The sequence below is a fragment of the Calypte anna genome, chromosome 5A, assembly GCF_003957555.1.
Source record: "Calypte anna isolate BGI_N300 chromosome 5A, bCalAnn1_v1.p, whole genome shotgun sequence".
In the NCBI taxonomy this organism is placed as follows: Eukaryota; Metazoa; Chordata; class Aves; order Apodiformes; family Trochilidae; genus Calypte; species Calypte anna.
The window spans coordinates 20453168-20465033 of NC_044251.1; the positions used below are offsets into that span (position 1 = coordinate 20453168).

The 11866-nt window shown below is 44.0% G+C and overlaps 1 long non-coding RNA gene across 1 annotated transcript; it reads left to right on the forward strand.

Annotated features, from left to right (window-relative positions):
* The first annotated feature begins 2 nt into the window (after window positions 1–2).
* On the forward strand, window positions 3–2031 carry LOC115598424. Its single transcript, XR_003987644.1, has 3 exons — window positions 3–161; window positions 1279–1450; window positions 1558–2031. It is a non-coding gene; the product is annotated as an uncharacterized LOC115598424 (long non-coding RNA).
* Window positions 2032–11866: the final 9835 nt, after the last annotated feature.

Below are 11866 nucleotides of genomic sequence, written 5' to 3' on the forward strand. Positions count from 1 at the left end.
GCGAGCCCCAGGTGGTGCGGTGAGGGGCGGGGCGGGGGCGCATCGACCCACGGAGCCCGCGAGAACCGGGGCGTGGGGGTGTTCTGAGAGTCTCCCACGCGGGGTGCGGGCCTGGCGGGCTCCGTGCTGCCGCTCGTCCCTTCGGGAGGGCTGTTTCACAGGTAAATACGTCATTAATTCAATGAATTAATTGAAAATGAATGGTTGTGATTAATAATTATTTCATCCCTAAATCGCCCCTTTAAATGAAGGGCAAAGGTCTAATGTTAGATTAAAGAAATGAAAAATAAAAATAAAAAAAAAAAGAAAAATCATATGATGCTCCAACGTAGAGGTGGACAGACAGAGCCTTCCACACCACGGGCACCACCCAAGCTCTTCTCTGGGAGCTGTGCTTGCTGATTAATTATGGGGTTTTTTTGTTAATTTCTGAGTAATTTCCCTCCTGTCTTCATCAGTCAAAAAAAAAAAAAAAATCAGATGTCTCACTTCTTTAGATCAACACCCTCCAAATGCAATAGTTGCAGACGTGTGCAAGAGATCCTGCAGGAGGGTTGGGCAATCCCAATCCCAATTACAGACTGGGTGGAGAATGGATTGAGAACAGTGGTGTAAAACTTGAGTTGGCAATGTGTGCTTGCAGCCCACAAAGCCAACTATGTCCATGGCTGCATCAAAATATCTTTCCGCTCTCATGAGATCCCACCTGGAATACTGTGTCCAGTGCTGGAGCCCACCAACACATAAGTACATGGAACTCTTGGAGCCACTCCAGAAGATGCCATGAAAATGACCAGAGGGCTGGAGCACCTCTCCTACGAAGACACTGAGAGAGTTTGGGTTTTCAGCCTGGAGAAGAGAAGGCTCTGTGGAGATCTTATTGCAGCCTTCCAATACCTGAATGGAACCTATTGGAAAACTGGGGAGGAACTTCTTACAAGAGCATATTGGAACAGGATGAGAGGTGATGGCTTTAAGCTGCAAGAGGAAAGATTTAAATGACAGATTAGGAAGAAATTATTTACTAGAAGTGTAGTGAGACACCGGTGCAGGGAAGCTGTGGCTGTCCCCTCCCTGGTAATGTTCAAAGCCAGGTTGGATGGCCCATGGCAGCAAGGTTAGGACTAGATGATCTTCCAGATCCCTTCCAACCCAAATCATTCTGTGGCAACAAATAAAATTATGATGATTGAGAAGGATACTTAGAAGTTTATAATTTCCAGCATATGTTGAGAACTACTTTTTCTTTTATTCCTCTTTCTTTGACCTACTCTTTAGGAAAACAGCATTAAGTAACCCACCAAGCAGCTTCAGACCGATGTGTGCCCCAGCACCCCAGCCCAATCTTCCCTCTGCTCCCCTCCTGCCTTCCCACCCCTGTGGCACAGGCTCTGCCCGGTAAAATGTGTGCAAATTGGAGAAGCAATGGTGTATTTATATGTAAGGAAAGGTGAGGAGAAAGAACTGCAAAGTAACATTGCTACAGAGTAAAAAAATCTCTTTTATTTCTCTTTGCTTGTGTTAAAAAAAATAATAATTGCTGTGTTTCACTTTCAGTCTGAAACATTCTCCGTACCTTTTCATTTGGCTAAACATGTCTGTAATGTCTACCAGTAACAAGGAATCAGTACCAGCTGCAGTCTTAGGAGGCTGAAGGCAGCAAACTCAATGCCTGGATGTTCACGTGGAGACCAAGACAGGTTGTGGCCAGAACATTTCAAAGAACAACCTCAAGCTTTGACATTCCTGTGGTCACATTTACAAAGACAATACAATTAAGCCCAACATGTGAAGGAACAGAAATTAAGTCCAACTGTTCAGCACTGAGCCACCTCCTTGCCTGGAGGAAAATAAAGAGAAGCCCCACAACAAAACTCTCTCAACATCAGACCTTTGCCCTTCATTGAAGTGGCAACTTAGGGAACCACAGTTTTCCTTAGCAGAACATGTATCTTTAAAGTGAAGGCCAACTGTCCTCAAATATTCACTCCAGTACTTTACTTTAAGATCCAGTTTATTGTCTGAAATTGGATTTGTAGTCACTAGTTGCAAAATTCAATTAATCTTTATATTTCTCATCAGTTCATAAACCTTTCCTTACTTGGACAATTAAATTGTTGGAAGCTTAGCCTTAGCAATATAAATATTTAGCTCTTTTTGCAATATGTTGAAGTATATTTGCACAATTAAAACATTCTTTCCATTGCAGCACTTAAGGCAGAAATAGATATTATTTCACAAGCTTTAAGAAACCTAGATTCCTAGAATCTGAAGATATTAAAGGTTGTAAGGTTGTAATGTAATCTCCACAAAACTGCTGATGAAATATGAAATGTTCCCATGCAGAACATTCCTCATGCCAATGATATGTTTCAGTCCTTCTAGCACATTTAAAATATTCAATAACGCCTTGTTTTCTGGGGCAAACATCAGAGAAAATGGCTCATTCATGGTAAGGTAGCTTCATTTTCTAAAATCACAGTTTGAAGTCAACCATCAAAAAGCAAATACATAATTGACTACAGTCCTTCCCTATGGGGGCTATTTTGTCATGATACATTTTTAGATGTTACATTTAAGATGACAAATTTATCCCCCACTTTCTGTTGTAGCCTTCTCTTGTGTGGATGCATTATGCTAGAAACTGCCATGCAGGCAAGTTCATTTCTAATTATAAAACCCCGTCAGAATGCCTTAGAAAGAAAGTAGTACTGAGCTGCCACCATTCTCTTCACAGTCCCCAGCTTTTCATGCTTAAAAACAGCTACACATGCAGTGAGGAAACCTTCCCTGAGTGTGCAAAGTAACTTCTAACAGACAGAAAGCACTTCAAGAGTTCAGAAATAATAGTCACGCTGGGACATGCCTTAACGTTTCCACATAGTGGAGGGCTGGCACAATGAAATGCTTCCTGTAATTCTGAAACACTTTACAGAGCAGAAAAAGAGACTGATAATTTGTTACACAACTTTCGAAATGCAACCTTGACCTATTTCAGCCTAATCTGCCCTGTTAGGGGTTGTGGGAGCTTGGCAATTAACTGGAAGCAGGTATTTGTTCTCACTGCCACTAATCTGTGGACAGATGGGTGTATACCCCAAGTAAATATTACCCTGTAGTTCGCCAGTCACAATACATTGCTAAAACTGAAAACATTTTGGTTATCTGTACTTTATATATAAATAAAGTATTATCCCTAATACAGTTTAATTGCTGTATTGAAAATAATGAAGAGAGCAATGAATTATTCAGCTTTCAACAGTCCTGTGTTATCAAAGGAGCCCTGGAAATCTTTGGGTATCTGAGAGAATACTGAGAAAAAGATGCCCTTTCCCAACACATTTCTAACTTACTCTCAATAAACAATCACAGAGCGTTAGTACCAATCAATTTTTACCATACCAAAATATATCTTTTACCCACTGTAAATGGCAGAAAACAACACTAATTTTCTGTTTCCATGAAACAATGTGTATGAATGTGTCTGAATGATGTAATTAGACTTTTTTTTTTCTGTTTCTGCGTCAGCTGCTGAGGCATTTCTGCATTTTCTTCTTTTAGACAATAAAATATTGAAACAATTTGCTTCTCAAAAACTATTCTATACTTACTTTTATGCTCTAATCCATCTGCATTCTGTTTTGCACGTGCCAATCCACTACAGGCTATGGAGAAACTCCTATAGAAACTACACGTGCTTCACGATGCTAATCGCTGTTTTTCCTAACCATGCAAAATTATTCATCCTCTTCTTCCGGAAAGTGCAAGGCCTCTTCTTTTAAGGGCCTATATTTGAACTCATTGCTGGGATATAACCATCACAGTAATCATCATGATCACAATCCCAGATAGGGATTTTATTCAATCAACTAAAAATAAATCAGTGGCTAAATAGTCATAAAACAGTATTGCACTGCTCTGCTTCCCCTGTAATCTGTCCCAGAGACCCCAGGTATTGTTTGTTGGTAACATAGCTAAAATACATACTTTTTGATAAGAGGCATGGAACCAAATAACCTCTATGCATCAAGAAGCATATAGCTTCTAGTAATTCTTTTAAGGAGACAACCTATTGATGAAATGTATTCATACATACCTGTTTTCATTTTAGCCAACTACTGAAGTTATCTCTACCTAATTAATTAATTGAAATTGCTGCATAAATGTGACTTATTTTTTCTTGAAATCAGTGTATGGAGCTTGATCTAAAAAATGAGTTCATTTAGGGAAATGAAGCACCCTTCATCAAAGATAGCCTGGCAGGTTCACTCATACACAAACCACTTTGAGGAAGTGGGCTCATGATACTCCTCTTGTCTCTTCCCAGTGCTCTGCCTGCTACCAAGCAGGTTTTCAGCTTTCAAGCAATAGCCCAGCAGGTTTGCAAGGCTTTTTTTTTTTTTCCCCTACCTCACTACTTTTTGAGGAAAAAATAGGATGGTTTTGGTTGGAATGGTCCTTAAAGATCACCCAGTTCCAACCCCTCTGCATGGGCATGGACATCTCCCACTAGACCAGGCTGCCCTAAGCTCCATGCAGCCTGGCCTTGAACATTTCCAGGGATGAGGCATCCACAGCCTCCCTGGGAAACCTGTTCTAATGTCTCACCACTCTTGCAGTCAAGAATTCTTTCCTAATATCTGCACTAAACCTACCCACTTAAAAATGTTTCCCCTTGTCCTGTCACTACATGCCCTTGTAAAAAGTTCCTCCCCAGCTTTCCTATAGGTCCCCTTCAGATACTGGAAGTTGCTCTAAGTTCTCCTCGGAGTCTTCTCCAGGCTGAGCAACTCCAACTCTCTCAGCCTGTCTTCACAGGAGAGGTGCATCAGCCCTCTGATCATCTTCATGGCACTCCTTTGGACTCGCTCTAAGAGCTTCATGTAATTTCTGTGATGAGGGCTCCAGAACTTCAGGTGGGGTCTCACGAGAGCAGAATAGAGGGGGAGTATCATTCTCTCTCAACCTGATGGACATGCTTCTTTTGATGCAGTCCAGGGCAGTTGTCTTTCTGGGCTGCAAGCACACGTTGCCAACTCATGTTGAGTTTTTCATTGACTAGCACCCCAAGTCCTTTTCCTCAAGGCTGTTCTCAATTCATTCTCCCCCAGCCTGTAATTGTGCTTGGGATTGCCTGACTCATCTGCAGGACCCTGCACTTGGCAACTTCATGGGTTTGGCACAGGCCTATCTCTCAAGCTGGTTAAGGAAATCTCCCACTTCACTTCCCAACAACTTTCACCCATTGCCCTTCTAGAGCTCAAGTTCCCCTTTCCATTCTCAACAGGCGGCTCTAACCTATTTCTCCCACATCCCCAGTAGTGTGCACCACACAATCTCTCCAGCTGGCAGAAGCCTGATGGCCTCTTCTGCTTGCAAGCATCTGCATTGCGATGAACTTTCCCAGCATACGCCAGCAAAGAGTCCACCTAGAAACCTCCACCCTTTACAAAATACAGCTGGCATGTTGCCTTCTCCCAGCCCTTCAGCCCCTGTTCTGTCCTCCTCTGACCTCTGTGATAAACATGCCTTTGCTTAGGGAGGGTGAGAAATTGCTGTTTACATAGGCTGTCAAGAAGCTATACAAAATGTAGCATGCAATTTGTTATCTAAGATACAACTTAAAAAAAAAAAATAGAGGCTGTCATGTTCTAACAGGCAAACTCCCTAGTGTTGTCATACCCTTTTTTTATTTTTTTTTCCCATTGTGAAACTCTGTTCAGCCTCAGAACGGCACAGAAGAGAGTATGTTTCAAGGTTAGGAGCATAACTTTATGGTTAATTTTTCTTAAAAGATTAGAGCTCAGATCTATCTGACTGAATACCCATGTCTGTATCTGTTGGGGTGAAGGGCCCACATCACCTTTCCAAGCAATAGAGGGAAAAAATTTATTTTGGAGAGAAGGTCATCTTGTCCTGAACCAGACATTTAAATCTGATGAAGCAAATCCCACCCCAGGCTTCTTCAAACTGAATTTGTGTTGAAAATGAGGTCTAAGCAGCAGTTACATGGTGTATTGCTGGTCTGCACAAGCCTGAGCAGTCTCCTCACCCATGAAACGAATGAAGCAGAGATAGATCAAACTTAGAATGAACATCACCTTAAATAAGGTGGCTGTTATTAGGTTCCTAATGGCTATATTAGGTTGGCTATATTAGGTCCCCCTCCCTGACAGTTAGATGGAGTCCTCACCCCTGCCAACTGCTTGGGACCCCCAAACCAGCTCCCAGACCCCCAGACTGGCTCCTCCACTGTCCTCTCTATGATAACAGCTAGCAATAGACATTGGAGAGCAGAGAAGCTCACAGGACAGGGAAAACAGGACATAATTACTCTGGCATCAAATCTTTACCAGTTGGAGGTAGTCTTAGAAGAAGACTCAATATCCTTTTTAAAATATTCACTGACTTTTAAAAATCTGACTGTTCCTACCAGCCATATAAATTTCAATGCTTTTTAATATTGCTAATCATTGACTTAAAAGCATTCCAGACTCACTGTCCGAAGTCTGTGAAGGTATTTCCTTAAATAAATCTCAGTTTTTCATAACTGAAAGCCTACCTGTCATGAAGCTCATCCTCCAGTTGTCCTGATGGTAGCAGAGCCAAGTCAGCTCTCAAGGATGCTGGAGGAGAGACAGTGACTGAGAGCAACACCAGGAAAGGCTTGTACATTAGTGTGTTTAAAAGCAACTCTTCCAAATGATCCCCAGTTAAGATGAGTTGTGAATTCAGTTGCATTTTTAAAAGAAAAATTCTGAACTGCAGTCCTAATATAACCATCCAGGTAAAACTTCACATGTCAAAAGTAATGTGAAAAATACCCAGGAATCAAAAATTAAAGATTCTTCTGTAGGTTTTGCACATGATGGCAGTAAGTTTTCACTGTGTAGCCTGAAAGTCTGAAGTCTTTTATTATTTACTATGGTGATAATTAAACATCAGAAAAGTTTGTTACTGGAGTCTATATTTCTTCAAGGTCTAAATATTTTTAACTTCTCAGCTATTTAACATTTGTATCTGTCCTCAGATTTTTCCTTCTTTCGCTGAGCAAGTAAGCGCAAAAATATGGGGGGGTAGGGGGACAGGAACTTCAAGACAGGAGAGAGCCCAAATCCCTTTTTTAAACAGCTGTGGCTATGGAGCCACTATTTCTGAGTTACATTATCTTCATATCACCAGCTAATAATAAACAGAGGGCATTTATGCACCGCAACACTGTGTATTTCATAGATCACTTCATGGTGGGTGCAACAGAGAGTACCAATGCAGGTTCTCCACCAGACAGTCCTTACTGGGTTCTTCTAGACTGATACAATTTTTTTTCAGCTCAGAGCAGCCTTGCTGATTACTTGAAGATTTGGATGAAGAACATTCTCCGTGAAACTTGTCAGAGAGGTCAGCTTCTAACAAATGGCTTAATCAATGTTACCTCATACATATCAACAACAGTACAGTTGAATGTTACTCAAGTCACCAGCTCTCGGGAGGAGGCTTGGCAGCAAAAGCAGTAGTTAGATGGGATGTTTATTGGATGTCTTCCACCAGCTGCACTGTGTGGTGGCTTGAGTGCTAGATTATAAATATTTCCCCTTGTGAAAAGGGGAAGCTGGCTGGATGAACACTGATTCAGCAGGACATATTCATAGCTTTGGCAGATTGGTGTGTAAGAAAGCAGGAATGGGAAGCATTGAATTAGGCCTGGGAAGTCCCTTCTCTCCAAAGGCACATGAGGAGAGTACTTATCCTTTGAAGCCAGTCAGCATGGCACATGGGCAACAGGAATATTAATAACTCCTCTATAGCAAGACTTCTGCAGAGCAGGATGGCTCACCCAAACCACAGTCTCCATGGCCACTCAGTGCAGATGGGCAACTTCTGCATTGCAGAGTTCCTTCTCAAGGGCAAATTGAGCTGCTGGGCTGGGTTGGGGATGCAGGAGACAGCCCAAAATCCAGGGAAGAGGTACCTGGGGGATACTAGTTTTCTCACTGCTAGCCACAAGCAAGAAGTCACTCCTTAGCATTGTACCAAAGGTTAATGGACCTTGCAAGCCTTTCTGGTACACTGGGCCTAATGAGTACCAAAGACATGATGGATCCTTGCATTCTATGTCTGACATGGAAAGCACTGGTAGAGAGGCCTTTTAGTGAGCAGCACAGGAAAAGCCTTCTGGCTGGAGGGAAGAAGGCACAAAGATGGATAGGATGTGCAGTCACAAGTTCTTGTGCATCCTGCAACATGGCTCGGAAAAGCTGATAAGGATCAAGTAGCAAGTGCAACACAGAAATTTCCTTTGCCTGCAGAAACCTTTTCAAGAGGAACAGGTCACAGAAAAGGTGTCAGGGTGATGGGATAGCTCTGGAGTTTGCCTCAGTGCAGCTTTGTGCAAGTGGCTCTGACTCATTCGGGCAATTCTGGATCAAGGGGGTTTCCAGGAGGCTGGGGCTGAAATCCCCAGGGATGTTAGTCTAGACAGGGTGCTCTTCGCTTTGACCTCATTGAGGGCCTCTGCTTCCTCTTTATACAAGTAACACCAACTGCAAGGACAGGTTATTTTTGGCTACAGAACAGTTATGAAAGAGCAGTGTGCTGAGGATTTGAGGAAAAAAGATGCTCCTGTTGTAAGTAACCTTTTCAGAACACATTTGTGCCAGGCTGCTCCTTGCTACTGCTCACAGGAGGTAATTTTTATTCCTGACATCTTCTAAAGATACTCAAACAGCCTGACAATGACTCCTTGCCTGATGCTGGGGAAGAGCTTGTAAAATGAAGTCCAATTCCCCCAGGATAACTGGAGGGAAATCCCAGTCATTACACCTTCCGTTAAGTGACGTAAGAGGGATTGCAAATAAATCCTTCTCCCCATTCATCTCATTCCAGCAGAGATCCCAATAGTAAAAACCATCCCTTCAACAGCCCCAGGGAGATCCCAGAATGTATCATAGTGCTCCCCTGCCCATGCTTGCCACAAATATGCCTGAGATTCTAAGTTTCTTCTTCCCTTGCTCAAGAGCTGATGTGCAGCAGAGATTCTAAGTTCATGTGTTTCTTCTTCCCTTGCTCAAGAGCTGATGTGCAGCAGAGGGCATGGACAAGGTGTGAATTCAGTGGAAATACCAAAGGCTCCCCATATGTCATCCTGTTGAACTGTGAGATCTACTTTCTGTTCTCCCAGCAGCTGACCCACAGCTGCCTCACCTCTGCTTTTGGTGTCTCACAGTTCTTCAGCTCTTCAGCATGCTCTGAGGAGCAGGGATTTGTGGCTTGTGGGGAAAGGACATGTTTTGTAGGCCTTTCTGGCCTATTCCATCCTTGCTGGTCACTTTCACCTCTCTTATCTCTGCCCAGTCTTTCTGCTAATAAACCAGTGATTTCAGTGAAATGAAGGTAACCGGGGCAACTATAGGATGGGTGTCCTATGTCCAGCGTCAGGCAGTACCAGAAGCAGTGTGGGAAGCACAGGGCAGGAGTCTGCTTGGAGCAGCATCACAGGGGCACGAGGGTGCCAGTTGTGGGGTTGCAGTTGCAGCTGTTTGTGGCCAGAAGAATCACACAGACTTTGGTATTGAGCCAGAGAAATTTGATTTTGCTGTACACTCACATGAAGCCCTTAGATTCCCAAACACCCTTTCTGAACTACCTCATTGAGTATGAAAAACCAACCTGTGGCACTCCAGGTACTTTGGTGTGCTGTGAGTGCCCATCCATCCCACAGCCTTGTCATGGGCTAAAGGAGAAGAAGATAACAGAGGATGCAGAGACACGCTGGTTGTTCTGCATTGTGTGGTTGACATTTGGATTGCAGGGCAATGCCTCAGAAATCAATGAGATAAGATAACAGGCAGTGATGGATACTCACCCAACCATGTTCCCAAGGAAATGTGTGCAACTTCCAGGTGGCCCCAGAAGGCTGGGGGCAGGAGTGAGCTAGGAAGGGCCCTGAGGCATGACACAAGTATCCCTCCTCTCATCTGGCTGCTTCTCCCCTGAGAGAGAATTAATTCCAGGAACTCATGGGGGAGATGAACAGATTTCATTTGCTCTCTATGGTTTTGGTTTGGTTTGTTTTTTTCCTGAGCCCAGTGTGAGCCCTGTTGTGATTGCCTAGCTCACCTCTTGCCATGCTGATATATTTATGTGTATATATGATTCCTACCTTTAGAAGCTGGCTAAGGAGGATCTCTGCTGAGTCTCCCAGAGCAGAGGTATCCAGCACTGTTTTGTGACAGAGGTGCAGAGAGAATATGGCAGAGCTTCAGGGAAGGAGGCATAACTTACCTTCAGAAGAAAGCACTTGTCTCTCAGACCAGAAAGGAAAGCAGTTTTAACATTTTGCTCTTTTTTGTTTGGTTTTGGGTTTTGGTTTTGTTTGGGGTTTTTTTGGGTTTTTTTAGTTGCTTTTCCATATATCAAGATTAATGTAGAGATTTTCTCCAGGGTTCTTGTCATCTTCAGTATTTGACAAATATTAACTTGCTCACCTTCTCAAATCCTTACCCTGTGAGCTGAATGAGAATGGAGAACATAAGCCCCGGAGAAGAGAGTGGAATGCCAAAGCACCCACACAGACACACAGACATCAGGGAAAGATGTGTACAATGTCACAGACCAGGGCAATGTTACAGAATAGCAGATAACCACATTCATGGCTCCCTCTCCTCTGTTCAGAGCAGTAAACCAGACAATAAAAATTAATGTAAACATGTCCAAAAGAGAGAGATGAAGTTAGACACCTCCACTGGTGTGTGTTTTGGACAGTGACACCATTATTTAGTATTCAGAGGCTTTGAGCAATTGTAGTTTCTCCTGTTGTCTCAGACCTTGTCTGCATGTCTATACAGGGATGTAGGTGACTGTTTTCCATCGTCTGGCCAAGGCTTTTATCTCCGCTCTTTTTTTTTTTTTTTTTCTTTTTTTTTTTTTTTTTCCTGAAAGGGGTCTGAGACTCCACGCAGTGCTTTCTGAGTCAGCTCTTCACCACCCTGCAGTACTTCATATCCCGAGGCTCCACCAGGTTGCAAAGTCAGCAGAGAGGAAGCAGGGCTGACCTGCTCTGCAGCTCGCCTCCCAGAGGACAGCAGCAGCTCTGGGTCCCAGCCCACGGAGGCATGTTTGTTCGAAAGCTCTGGCAGAAGCACTTCTGTTCTGGCACTCCCCTTCGGAAAAGCCCCACTCTGACCCCCACAATGTCTGTACAGGGAAAGGGAGGGTCAGCGCCGAAGCCCACCCAGCTCCTGTGTGATGATTTGCCCACAGTTCCAAAAGGCAGCGACATGGCAGGGAGTGGTATACAAATACCTTCAGTAGCCATGTCCCCACTGCCACCTCCTCCTCTTCCACACATCTATTCCCTGTGGCCACACTCCAGCCTGGCTGATGGATTTTACTTGAAAGCTCTGGCAGGCTGTGCTGCTAATGGCAGAGCCCTGAGCCGGCTCCCTCCATCTCCCTGGAGTCCCTGCGCAGACGTAGGTGCACGTCACTGACTGCTCTAATTTTATCCGTGTTTGATGGAAGAGACAAACTGAGCAGCAGGGAGGCAGCTATTTTGGTTTTCTCAGTGGCTGTGGGTTATATAAAGCATCCTACCATGACCTGCATTGCGCGGGAGATGCTTCACTTTCCCTGTCTCAGCTGCCACAAACCGGTGGCTCGGATGCTCGCTGCCAGCAGCTGAGACCCCCACGTGTGCAGTGGCCGTAGGTGCATGCATACAGAGAGAGAGAGCATGGCAGCAAGATTCAAGGGTAACCATCTATATAGGAAACTGGGGTCTCCTACTTGCTGTGTGGAGTGACATGCACTCAGGGGTTTCACCTGTGCCAGCACCTGAATGCCACACATGCCCCTTGTCAGCATGGGC